The 13684-nt window shown below is 44.1% G+C and overlaps 1 pseudogene; it reads left to right on the plus strand.

Moving 5' to 3' along the window:
- Positions 1-4180: 4180 nt before the first annotated feature.
- Positions 4181-5064, plus strand: LOC140494436 (small RNA 2'-O-methyltransferase pseudogene; annotated as a pseudogene).
- The last annotated feature ends 8620 nt before the right edge of the window (positions 5065-13684 follow it).

Raw genomic sequence — 13684 nt, forward strand, 5'->3', positions numbered from 1 at the left:
TACAACAAAAGCTGTGGCAGTGAGGTCACTGAATATATTGAAGAAAGAAAGGAATTTTGGAAACTAAAGGAATCAGAGGTAAGAGAGGAGGCATGGTGTTGAACTTGAGGATCAGCTTTGATCATGTTGAATGGCAGAACGGGCTCAATGGCATGAATGGACTATATCTGCTCCTATTTCCTATGTTTCAATGTTTCCCATATGTTTGATGTTCTTGTCCTTCTCAGTAGTAGAGATTGTGGGTTTGAAAGGTACTGTTGGAGTAGTCTTTGTGTGTTGCTGCAGTGAATCTTGTAAATGGTACACTTTGTGATGAGAATCTTGTAAATGGTACACTTTGCTGCAACCAACCCTTCTTGATGAAGGGAGTGAATAATGAAAATAAATGATGCAGTTCCAATCAAGTTGGCTACTTTGACCCAGATGGTGTCAGCCGTCTTGAGTGCTGTTGGAGCTGCATGAATCTCGGCAAGTGAGGAGTATTCCATCACAATCCTGACTTGTGCCGTGTAGATGGTGAACAGGCTTTGAGAAGTCAGGAGGTGAGTTACCTACTGCAGGATTCCAAGCCTCTGACCTGCTCTTGTTATCAAAGCAAGTTCAACTGTAACTCTCAATGTATTTATACGGCTAATCAAATTCATTTTCTGGTCAAAACTTAATGATTGCCAGTTGCCAGTTAGAGTCATTGCCTGGCAATTACATAGCACAAGATTCTAAGAAGGTATTAAACCATCCATGGCTAACTGAAGGAATTAAGGATAGTAATTAAGTTGAAAGGAAAAGCAGATAATGAGGCAAAAGTCAGTGATAGCCCCAAAGACTAGGATAAATTCAGAATCCAGCAAAAGATGATTAAAATATAATAAAGACAGAGAAAATAAACTATGAGGCCAAACTAGTGAGGACTATAAAAACTGACAATAGGAGTTTCTTTAAATATATTGAAAAAGAAGAGAGAGACAAAGAGAACATCGATCATTTAGAAATGAATCTGGGGAGATGGTTATGGGGAACAAGGAAATGGCAGAGGAGTTAAACAGATATTTTGCTTCAGTCTTTGTGGTGGAAGATACTTCAAGAATCCTATTAAGACTAAAAAATATGGGGGAGAAATTAAGTAACATCACCAGCACTAGAGAAGTAGTATTAGACAAAGTAATGAGGCTAAAGACAGCTGACCCTGATGTTTTGCATCCTAGAGTTATAAAAGAGGAAGCTACAGGGTTAGTGAATGCTAAAATAAATGGGAAAGCAGGCTGTGACGAGAAGATAAAGAGTTTACAGATGGATTTTGATAGGCTGGGAGAATGAGCCAGAATCTGGCAGACGGAGTTTCATGCTGATAAGTGTGAGGTTATCCATTTGGTAGGAAAAATAAAAGTACAAATTGTTATTTAAATGGGAGCAGATTCAAAGTACATCAGAGGGACCTTGGTTGTCTTTGTGCATGAATTGCAAAAGTGGCTATGTAGGTGCAACACACAAAAGGAAAAGCAAATAGAATCCTGGCATTTATTGCAAAAGGACTGGATTATAAAAGTAGTGTTCTTACAGTTGAATAAGGCATTGGTGAGACCAAACCGGGAATAGTGTGTCCATCTTTGGTATCCTTGCTTCAGGAAGTATGTGGTGGCACTGGAAGCAGGTCAGAGATGGCTCACCAGGCTGATCCCAGGGATGAAAGGGCTGTTGTACAAGGAGCGGTTAAATAGCTCCTTGTTAAATGATTGAGGAATATAAAATGCTAAAGGGGATTGATAAAGTGGATGAGGAACAGATATTCCCCCTTGTGGGACAGTCTTGAACAAGAGGTCATGGGTATAGAGTGAGAGGAGGTCAGTTCAAACCTGAGATGAAGAGAAACTATTTCTCCCAGAGGATTGTGAATCAGTGAACTCACTGGCCCAGAGTGCACTGGAGGCAGAATCAAAGAAAGAAATAGATATGTTTCTGATGAAAAGTGGGATAGAAGGCTATGGGGAGCAGGCAGGAAAGTGGAGTTGAGACCAGGATAAAATGAGCCATGATCATGTTAAATGGTAGAGCAGGCTTGAAAGGCTGAATTGCCTACTCCCACACCTAATTCTTATGTTCCTGTTGGCTATAATTTTACAACAATCATTGGATTCAGGAGAAGTACCAGAGGATTGGAAACTACAAACATGACTCCCCTATTCAAAAAGGGAGGGAGGCAGAAAATGGATAACTATCAGCTGATTAGCCAAATGTCGATTGTTGGAAATGTATTGGAATTAATTATTATGAAAGTAATAGTAACACATTTAGTAAATCTTAATCTAATCAGATAGCATCAGCATGGCTTCATGACAGGAAAATCACATCTGACTAATTTATTAGAGTTTTTTGAGGATGTCTGAGCCGGAGTGGATAGAGGGGAACCAGTAGATTTTTTGTATTTGGCTTTCAGAAGGTGTTCAACAAGGTACCTCACAAAAGGTTAAATCATAAGAGCCAACCATGTTGGAAGGAATACATTGGATAGAGAATTAGCTAATGGGCAGAAAAGTTAGTGGGGATAAGGGATTTTTTTTTAATTAGCAACCTATGACCAGTAGAGTTTCACAGGGATCAGTGCTGGGATCACAACTGTTTATAATATATATTCATGATTTGGAGAAGGGAAGTGAATGTACCATAGACAAATTTCAGATGACACAAATTGAGGTGGAACTGTATGTTGTGAAATGGATATAAACAGTTTATAGGGAGATATTGAGAGGTTGAGTAGACAAAATGTTGGCAAATGGAGTAGAATGTAAGAAAGTGCAAATTTATTCATTTTGAAAGAGAGAACAAAAGAAGAGCATGATTTAAGTGGAGAAAAACTGCAACACAAAAGGTCTGAGGACTTGTGCATGCAACACAGAAAGCTAGCACACATGTAATCAGGAAGGGTCATGGAAAGTTGGCCCTTATTTCATGGCTGTTGGTGTATAACTGTAGGAAGGTCTGACAATAACTGTACAAGGTGATGGGGAAACCACGTCTGGAGCAAAATGAACAGCTTTGGTCCCCTCATTTAGGGAAAGATGTCATTTCATTGGAGGCGGTTCAGAGAAGGTTCATTAGGATGATCCCTGGTATGGGAGGGATTATCTGGGACTGGGACTCTAGTCAGTGGCATTTAGAAGAATTAGAGATGATCTCATTGACATTGATAAGATTCTTAAGGGGCTTGACAAGGTAAATGCTGGGAGGAAATTTCTCCAAATGGGAGAGTCTAGGACCAAAAGGCACAATCTCAGAATAAAGGGTGCTCCATGATCCTATTGAATAATGGAGCAATTCCAAGGGGTCAAATGGCCTGCTCCTATTCTTATTTATGATGGTTTATGATCTTATAAATGCTTCTTGTCACTTTTCAGCTCAAAACAAGATGTTGTCCAGGTTTTGCTGCACTTGGACATAGATTGCATCCAATTATCAGATGCAGCATGACTTGCTGTGCTCCAGTGTCTGAGGACTCAAGAATACTGCAGAACATTGTGTAATCATCAGTGAACATCTCCACTTCTGACTTTATGATGGAGGGAAGGCCATTGATAAACCAGCTGAGGAATTCCTCCAGTGACTGAAGCTGAGATGACTGAATTCCAACAACCACGACCATCTTCTTATGTGCCAGGTGTGACACCAACTATTGGAGAGTTTGCCCCCCCGATTCCTATTGACTGTGGTTTTGCAAGGTCTCCTTGTGCCACATTCGGTCGAATGTGATCTTTATGTCAATGGCTATCACTCTCACCTCTCCTCCATAACTCAGCTCTTTTGTTCCTGTTCGAACTAAGGCTGTAATGACATCAGCAGCTGATCACAAATTGAGTATGTGACAAATGTCTTGCGAAGTAAGTGTTGTTGGATAGTACATTTGAGAACTCTTCCATCAGTTTGCTGATTATTAGTATCAGACTGATATGGCAGTAATTGTACATTGTCGGGTAGATGCCAGTGTTGTAACTATACTGGAAAAGCTTCGCTTAGGGGACTGGCAAGTTCTGGGGCACAAATCTTCAGTACTATTGCTGGAATGTTATCAGAGTCTTTAGCCTTTGCAGTATATGGTGTCTCCAACTATTTCTAGATATGGGATGGAGTAAATCGAATTGATTAGATTATATTTAGATTAGATTCCCTACAGTGTGTGGGGGGTTAGACCATGCGTGCCGTTTTGGGTTCAGGACCAGTAACAGCAGCAACAACAACACAGACCGACAATATACGAGTAGAACACCTAAACATCTCAGAGGTTGAGAGATTTTCAGAGGTGGTATTTGGATACATGAATCCAGCAGTAGTTGTAATTACAACTCCAAATGCAGATTTCAACCCCTTACTTCCAGGAATAATGCGATTCAGGCACTGGGACCATAAATTTGAGTGGAGCAGGGCAGAATTCCAAGCTTGGTCTTTGAACATTGGAAATAAATTTGGTTATAAAGTGGAATTCACTGGTGTAGGAAAAGGACCTCTCGGGACAGAGCAGTTGGGATTCTGCACTCAAGTATCTATATTTCTGAGACAGCTATCAAAAGCGCCTCAAATAGAGACTAAACATTCCAAACAGCTATATAAACTGGTATATGAAGTTGTTTACCCAAGTCTGAAAGATAAGAAAATCCAGCAGGATATTGTCCTTAATGAAGTTATCTACGCAGCAGAATGTGTGAGAAGACAGATCATTAACATTCATTATGACGATGAGGGGTAAGGGGCTGAGAACTGGAACCAGAATGAAAGGGGATCTGCACAAACTGATGACAGTAAACGAGAGAAAACTTTTAAGCCGAAAGATACTAAAAGGCTGGAAGTGTGTAAGATTGATGGTAAACCTGACATACCCTTAATTAATTTATTCTCCATGCCTAAAGTGCAACAGCTCAGTGGCTCTTTCCAGCGTCTGGAAGAGATCCTACAGGTGACTGATCGAGTAGTGCTGAGTAGATGTGGGGCCTTTCTCCTATATCCTGCTGATGATGACAGAAATGAGGACTAATTGATGGATTTTCACAATCAGTTGATACCAGCTATAGACTGTACAAAAAAAAGAGAAATATTCAAATCAAAATACAAAGTGTGTGCTTTAAAAAATAAAAAAAAGGGTGAGTTGGAGGTTTGGATTAGGAATTGGCTGGCTGGAAGAAGACAGAGGGTAGTAGTTGATGGTAAAGGTTCATCTTGGAGTGCAGTTACTAGCGGTGTTCCACAAGGATCTGTTTTGGGACCATTGCTGTTTGTCATTTTTATAAATGACCTGGAGGAGGGGCTAGAAGGTTGGGTGAGCACGTTTTGCGGATAATACGAAAGTCGGTGGAGTTGTTGACAGTGAGGAAGGATGTGGCAGGTTACAGCGGTATATAGATAAGCTGCAGAGCTGGGCAGAAAGGTGGCAAATGGAGTTCAATGTAGGTAAGTGTGAAGTGATTCACTTTGGTAAGAGTAACAAAAAGATGGGGTACTGGGCTAATGGTCAGATACTTGGTAGTGTGGATGAGCAGTGGGATCTTGGTGTCCATGTACACAGATCTCTGAAAGTTGCCACCCAGGTAAATAGTGCGGTGAAGAAGGCATATAGCGTACTGGCTTTTATTGGTAGAGGAATTGAGTTCCGGAGTCCTGAGGTCATGTTGCAGTTGTATAAGACTCTGGTGCGGCCACATCTGGAGTATTGTGTGCAGCTTTGGTCGCCATACTATCGGAAGGATGTGGAGGCACTGGAACAGGTGCAGAAGAGGTTTACCAGGATGTTGCCTGGTATGGTAGGAAGATCGTATGAGGAAAGGCTGAGGCACTTGGGGCTGTTTTCATTGGAGAAAAGAAGGTTTAGGGGTGACTTGATAGAGGTGTACAAGATGATTAGGGGTTTAGATAGGGTTGACCATGAGAACCTTTTTCCACGTATGGAGTCAGCTATTACGAGGGGGCATAGCTTTAAATTAAGGGGTGGTAGGTATAGGACAGATGTTAGGGGTAGATTCTTTACTCAGCAAGTCGTGAGTTCATGGAATGCCCTGCCAGTAGCAGTGGTGGACTCTCTCTCTTTATGGGCATTGGATAAGCATATGGAGGATAGTGGACTAGTGTAGGTTAGGTGGGCTTGTATCGGCGCAATATCGAGGGCCCAAGGGCCTGTACTGCGCTGTATTTTTCTATGTTCTATGTTCTATGTTCTAGTGTGGAAACAGGCCCTTCGGCCCAACGAGTCCACACTGACCCTCCGAAGAGTAACCCACCCAGACCCATTTCCCTCTAATGCACCTAACACTATGGACAATTTAGCATGGCCAATTCACCTAACCTGCATATCTTTGGACTGTGGGAGGAAACCAGAGCACCCGGAGGAAACCCATGCAGACACAAGGAGAATCTGCAAACTCCACACAGACAGTCACCCGAGGCAGGAATTGAACCTGGGACCCTGGTGCTGTGAGGCAGCAGTGCTCACCACTGAGCCACCTTGTTGCCCCAAATTGGCGGAAAAACTGGTATCTATGATGCTTGCTTGCTGTTGTCAGGGTTGAATTGGGCAGAGGTCAGGTTGGCATTATAGATTCATAGAGTCATAGAGATGTACAGTATGGAAACAGACTCTTCAGTCCAACCTGTCCATGCCAACCAGATATCCTAACCCAATCTAGTCCCACATGCCAGCACCTGGCCCATATCCCCCCAAACATTTCCTATTGATATACCAATCCCAATGCCTCTTAAATGTTGCAATTGTACCAGCCTCCACCACTTCCTCTGGCAGCTCATTCCATACACGTACCACCCTCTGTGTGAAAAGGTTGCCCCTTAGGTCTCTTTTATATCTTTCCCCTCTCACCCTAAACCTATACCCTCTAGTTCTGGACTCCACAACCCCAGGGAAAAGACTTTGTCTATTTATCCTATCCATGCCCCTCATAATCTTGTAAAACTCTATAAGGTCACCCCTCAGCCTCCGACGCTCCAGGGAAAACAGCCCCAGCCTGTTCAGCCTCTCCCCGTAGCTCAAATCCTCCAACCCTGGCAACATCCTTGTAAATCTTTTCTGAACCCTTTCAAGTTTCACAACATCTTTCCGATAGGAAGGAGACCAGAATTGCACGCAATATTCCAACAGTGGCCTAATTAATGTCCTGTACAGCTGCAACATGACCTCCCAACTCCTGTACTCAATACTCTGACCAATAAAGGAAAACATACCAATCACCTTCTTCACTATCCTATCTACCTGAGACTCCACTTTCAAGGAGCTATGAACTTGCACTTCAAGGTCTCTTTGTTCAGCAACACTCCCTAGGACCTTACCATTAAGTGTATAAGTCCTGCTAAGATTTGCTTTCCCAAAATGCAGCACCTCGCAGTTATCTGAATTAAACTCCATCTGCCACTTCTTAGCCCATTGGCCCATCTGGTCCAGATCCTGTTGTAATCTGAGGTAACCCTCTTCGTTGTCCACTACACCTCCAATTTTGATGTCATCTGCAATCTTACTAACTGTACCTCTTATGCTCACATCCAAATCATTTATGTAAATGACAAAAAGTAGTGGACCCAGCACCGATCCTTGTGGCACTCCACTGGTCACAGGCCTCCAGTCTGAAAAACAACCCTCCACCACCCTCTGTCTTCTACCTTTGAGCCAGTTCTGTATCCAAATGGCTAGTTCTCCTTGTACTCAGTGAGATCTATCCTTGCTAACCAGTCTCCCATGGGGAACCTTGTTGAACGCCTTACTGAAGTCCATATAGATCATATCTACTGCTCTACCCTCATCAATCTTCTGTGTTATTTCTTCAAAAAACTCAAAAAGTTTGTGAGACATGATTTCCCATGCTCAAAGCCATGTTGACTATCCCGAATCAGACCTTGCCTTTCCAAATATATGTACATCCTGTCCCTCAGGATTCCCTCCAACAACTTGCCCACCACCGAGGTCAGGCTCACCGGTCTATAGTTCCCTGGCTTGTTTTTACCGTCCTTCTTAAACAGTCGCACCACGTTTGCCAACCTCCAGTCTTCCAGCACCTCCCCTGTGACTATCGATGATACAAATATCTCAGCAAGAGGCCCAGCAATCACTTCTCTAGCTTCCCACAGAGTTCTTGGGTACACCTGATCAGGTCCTGGGGATTTATCCACCTTTAACCATTTCAAGACATCCATCACTTCCTCCTCTGTAATATGGATATTTTGAAGATGTCACCATTTCCCTACAGTCTCTATCTTCCATATCCTTTTCCACAGTAAATACTGATGCAAAATATTCATTTAGTATCTCCCCCATTTTCTGTGGCTCCACACAAAGGCCGCCTTGCTAGTAGGAATTGGAAAGGGAATGGGCTAGGATCAGATGGTCACTTTTCATCATCATCGTTTATGGTTATCAGACTTCAGCACAACGTTGGGGCCTAATTGATATGCAGAGGGGTCTGGATGTGCATGTCCACAGATCAATGAAGGTGCCTGTGCAAGTGGATAAGGGAGTAAAAAACGGCTCTGGCCTTGCCTTCATTGAGGAACAAGAGAGTTGACATTTCAGTCATAACCCTTCATCAGGACTGGGATGTTATGCCCAAAACATTGACTGTCTTGGTTGTCAGATGCTGCCTAACCTGCTGTGCTTTTTCCAGCGCTACACTTTATTGACTTTGAATTCTCCAGCATCTGCAATCCTCACTATTCCCTTCATTGGAAGGGGCATTAGTATAAGGATAGACAGGTTATGCTACAGCATTGTCGAACTTTAGTTAGGCCACACTTGGAATGTTGCGTATAGTTCTGGTCACCTCACTATCAGAGGATGTGGATGCTTTTGAGACGGTATGGAGAAGGTTTACCAGGATGATACCTGGTTTGGGGGATTTTAGCTATGAAGAAAGATTGGATTGACTGGGTTTGTTTCCACTGGAACTCAGGAGGTTGAGGGGTGACCTCATAGAAGTTTACAAGATTGTGAATGGCATGGATAGAGTGGAAAGTATGAGGCATTTTCCCAGGGTGGAGGAGTCAATTACTAGGGGACAATGGTTCATGGTGGGAGGGGGGATGTTTAAAAGAGATGTGTGAGGCAAGTTTTTCACACAAAGGGTGGTGAGTGCCTGGAACGTACTGCCGGAGGAGGAGGTAGTGAGAACAGACACAATAACAGCATTCAAGAAGCACCTGGAAAAATCTGAAGGGAATACAGTAGCACCTCACATACGAACGACCCCGTTCATGAACAAATTGGTTTATGAACAAAATTGTACGTAAAATTTTGCTTCAACATATGTATGAAATTCAAGGTACGAACGCAAAAAGCCGGTGTGCAATCACGTGGTTTCATTGTTCTGCTTTGCTACGCGCGCTTTGAACACAAAAGCTCTTGGGCCCGGCGTGATCTCATTCAGTTCATCTTTGGCGTGTGTGCTGTGAACAAGCATTCTTACACTATCCGAACAATGGGAAAAATTGATTCAGTTCGTAAACTGTTCGGTTCGCGAACCGGGTCCCGGAACGGATTAAGTTCGTAAGTCGAGGCGCTACTGTAGAGGGATATGGATCGAGCACGTGAAGACAGTTTTAGTAAGGAAGGGCAAAATGTGTCAACACAGGCTTGGAGGGCTGAAAAGCCTCTTCCTGTGCTGTATTGTTCTTTGTTTTTTATAATATGTCACACTGGGCTGGGCTGGGCTGGGCTGGGCTGGGCTGGGCTGGGCTGGGTTGGGCTGGGCTGGGCTGGGCTGGGCTGGGCTGGGCTGGGAGGGTACACCCAGCACATATAGAGGGTCCCAGCTTCCAGCAGGAAATTATAACACAAACAGAAAGGCTGAATAAAAGACACACAGAGACCCCACAATCTTCCTGAGGCAGAGAGCTAGGACTGAGGATATACCAGAGCTGCTCAAAGATTTTCTGCATTAATCAGATTGTGTGTTGGCACCAGTGAGTTATACAGGCAGCTAGCCAATACTTAGAACAGTGAAAACACTCTCCCACACTCAGTGCCAGGCTGAAGAGACACTCACAGTAACAAGGGGGCAATGGACAGGAAGCACCACATCAGAATGTTACAGTGAGGGGTGTGGGGTATATCAGGGTGTTACAGTGAGGGGTGTGGGGTATATCAGAATGTTACAGTGAGGGGTGTGGGGTATATCAGAATGTTACAGTGAGGGGTGTGGGGTTTATCAGGGTGTTACAGTGAGGGGTGTGGGGTATATCAGGGTGTTACAGTGAGGAGTGTGGGGTATATCAGGGTGTTACAGTGAGGGGTGTGGGGTATATCAGAATGTTACAGTGAGGGGTGTGGGGTTTATCAGGGTGTTACAGTGAGGGGTGTGGGGTAAATCAGTGTGTTACAGTGAGGGGTGTGGGGTTTATCAGGGTGTTACAGTGAGGGGTGTGGGGTATATCAGGGTGTTACAGTGAGGAGTGTGGGGTATATCAGTGTGTTACAGTGAGGGGTGTGGGGTATATCAGAATGTTACAGTGAGGGGTGTGGGGTTTATCAGAATGTTACAGTGAGGGGTGTGGGGTATATCAGGGTGTTACAGTGAGGAGTGTGGGGTATATCAGTGTGTTACAGTGAGGAGTGTGGGGTATATCAGGGTGTTACAGTGAGGGGTGTGGGGTATATCAGTGTGTTACAGTGAGGGGTGTGGGGTATATCAGTGTGTTACAGTGAGGGGTATGGGGTTTATCAGAATGTTACAGTGAGGGGTGTGGGGTATATCAGAATGTTACAGTGAGGGGTGTGGGGTATATCAGGGTGTTACAGTGAGGAGTGTGGGGTATATCAGAATGTTACAGTGAGGGGTGTGGGGTATATCAGAATGTTACAGTGAGGGGTGTGGGGTATATCAGGGTGTTACAGTGAGGAGTGTGGGGTATATCAGAATGTTACAGTGAGGGGTGTGGGGTATATCAGAATGTTACAGTCAGGGGTGTGGATATATCAGTGTGTTACAGTGAGGGGTGTGGGGTATATCAGGGTGTTACAGTGAGGAGTGTGGGGTATATCAGAATGTTACAGTGAGGGGTGTGGGGTATATCAGGGTGTTACAGTGAGGGGTGTGGGGTATATCAGAATGTTACAGTGAGGGGTGTGGGGTATATCAGAGTGTTACAGTGAGGAGTGTGGGGTATATCAGGGTGTTACAGTGAGGGGTGTGGGGTATATCAGAATGTTACAGTGAGGGGTGTGGGGTTTATCAGAGTGCTACAGAGAGTAGTGTGTGGTAAACCAGAGTGTTGCGGTGAGGGGTGTGGGGTATATCAGGGTGTTACAGTGAGGGGTGTGGGGTATATCAGGGTGTTACAGTGAGGAGTGTGGGGTAAATCAGAGTGTTACAATGAGAGGTGTTGGGTATATCACAGTGTTACAGTTAGGGGTGTGGGGTATATCATTGTGTTACAGTGAAGAATGTGGGTTTTATCAGGGTTTTACAGTGAGGAATATGGGTTATATCAGAGTATTATAGTGAGAGGTGTGGGGTATATCATAGTGTTACAGCAAGGGATGTGGGTTATTTCAGAATGTTACCATGGGGAGTGTGGGGTTTATCAGTGTTATAGTGAGGGGTGTGGGGTATTTCAGTGTTATAGTGAGGGGTGTGGGTTATATCAGTGTGTTACAGTGAGGGGTGTGGGGTATTCCAGAGTGTTACAGTGAGGGGTGTGGGGTATATCAGTGTGTTACAGTGTGGGGTGTGGGGTATAGCGGGGGTCACAGTGAGCAGTGTGGAATATATTATAGTATTACAGTGAGGGGTGTGGCCTATATCAGAGTGTCACAGTGAAGAGTGTGGGTTATATCAGAATGTTACAGTGAGGGGTGTGGGTTATATCAGGGTGTTACAATGAGGGATGCGGGATATATCAGATTGTTACTATGTGTATTCCAGAGTGTTAAAGTAAGGGGTGTGGGGTATATCAGTGTGTTACAGTGAAGAGTGTGGGTTATATCAGAATGTTACAGTGAGGGGTGTGGGTCATATCAGAATGTGACAGTGAGGGGTGTGGTTTATATCAGGGTGTTACAATGAGGGAGGCGGAGTATATCAGGTTGTTACTATGTGTATTCCAGAGTGTTACAGTGAGGGGTGTGAGGTATATCAGGGTGTTACAGTGAGGGATGTGGGGTATATCAGGGTGTTACAGTGAGGGATGTGGGGTATATCACTGTTACAGTCAGGGGTGTGGAGTATATCAGGATGTTATAGTGAGGGGTGTGGTATATATCATAGTGCTACAGTGAGGGATGTTGGGTGTAACAAATGTTACAGTGACTGGTATGGGTTATATTTGGTGTTAAGTGTAGGGTGGAGGGTATGTCAGAGTGTTACAGTAAAGGAGAAAGTGAGGACTGCAGATGCTGGAGATCAGAGCTGAAAAATGTGTTGCTGGAAAAGCGCAGCAGGTCAGGCAGCGTCCAAGGAACAGGAGAATCGACGTTTCGGGCATGAGCCTTCCTGAAAAAGGGCTCATGCCTGAAACGTCGATTCTCCTTCTCCTTGGATGCTGCCTGACCTGCTGCGCTTTTCCAGCAACATATTTTCAGCTCTGTTACAGTAAAGAGTTTGGGATATATCAGAATTTTACAGTGAAGGGTGTGGGGTATATCAGAGTGCTACAGTGAGGCCTGTGGAGTATATGAGAGTGTAACAGTGAGGGGTGCTAGGAAGAACATAGAACATAGACCATAGAACAGTTCAGTGCAGTACAGGCCCTTTGGCCCTCGATGTTGTGCCAACCTGTGATACTAATCTGAAGCCCATCTAACCTACACTATTTCATTTTCATCTATATGTTTATCCAATGACCATTTAAATGTCCTTAAATTTGGCAAGCCTACGACTATGGCAGCAGTGCGTTCCATACCCTTACTACTCTCTGAGTAAGGAAACTACTTCTGACATCTGTCCTATATCGATCACCCCTCAGTTTAAAGCTATGTCCCCTTGTGTGAGCCATCATCATCCGAGGATAAAGGCTCTTCCTGTCCACCCTATCTAACCCTCTGATTATTTTATATGTCTCAGTTAAGTCACCTCTCAACCTTCTTCTCGCTAAGGAAAACAGCCTCAAGTCCCTTAGCCTTTCCTCATTAGACCTTTCCTCCATACCAGGCAACATCCAAGTCGCCTTTGAACGCTTTCCAAAGCTTCCACATCCTTCCTATAATGCGGTGACCAAAACTGTAAGCAATACTCTAAGTGCGGCCGCACCAGAGTTTTGCTCAGCTGCAACATGACCTCATGGTTGCAAAACTCATTCCCTCTACCAATAAAAGCTAACACACTGTATGCCCTCTTAACAACCCTATCAACCTGGATGGCAACTTTCAGGGATCTATGTACATGGACACCAAGATCTCTCTGCTCGTATACACTACTAAGGATCTTCCCATTAGCCTAGGACTCTGTATTTCTGTTCTCTTCACACTCTTCCACATTAAACTCAATTTGCCACCTCTCAGCCTAGCTCTGCAACTTATCTATGTCCCTCTGTAACCTGCAACATCCTTCAGCACTATCCACAACTCCACCGACCTTAGTGACATCCGCAAATTTACTAACCCGTCCTTCTACATCCTCATCCAGGTCATTTATAAAAAATGACAAACAGCAGTGGGCCTAAATCTGATCCTTGCAGTACACGAGTAACTGAACTCCAGGATGAACATTTCCCATCA

This window comes from Chiloscyllium punctatum, chromosome 24, assembly GCF_047496795.1.
Source record: "Chiloscyllium punctatum isolate Juve2018m chromosome 24, sChiPun1.3, whole genome shotgun sequence".
Lineage (NCBI taxonomy): Eukaryota > Metazoa > Chordata > Chondrichthyes > Orectolobiformes > Hemiscylliidae > Chiloscyllium > Chiloscyllium punctatum.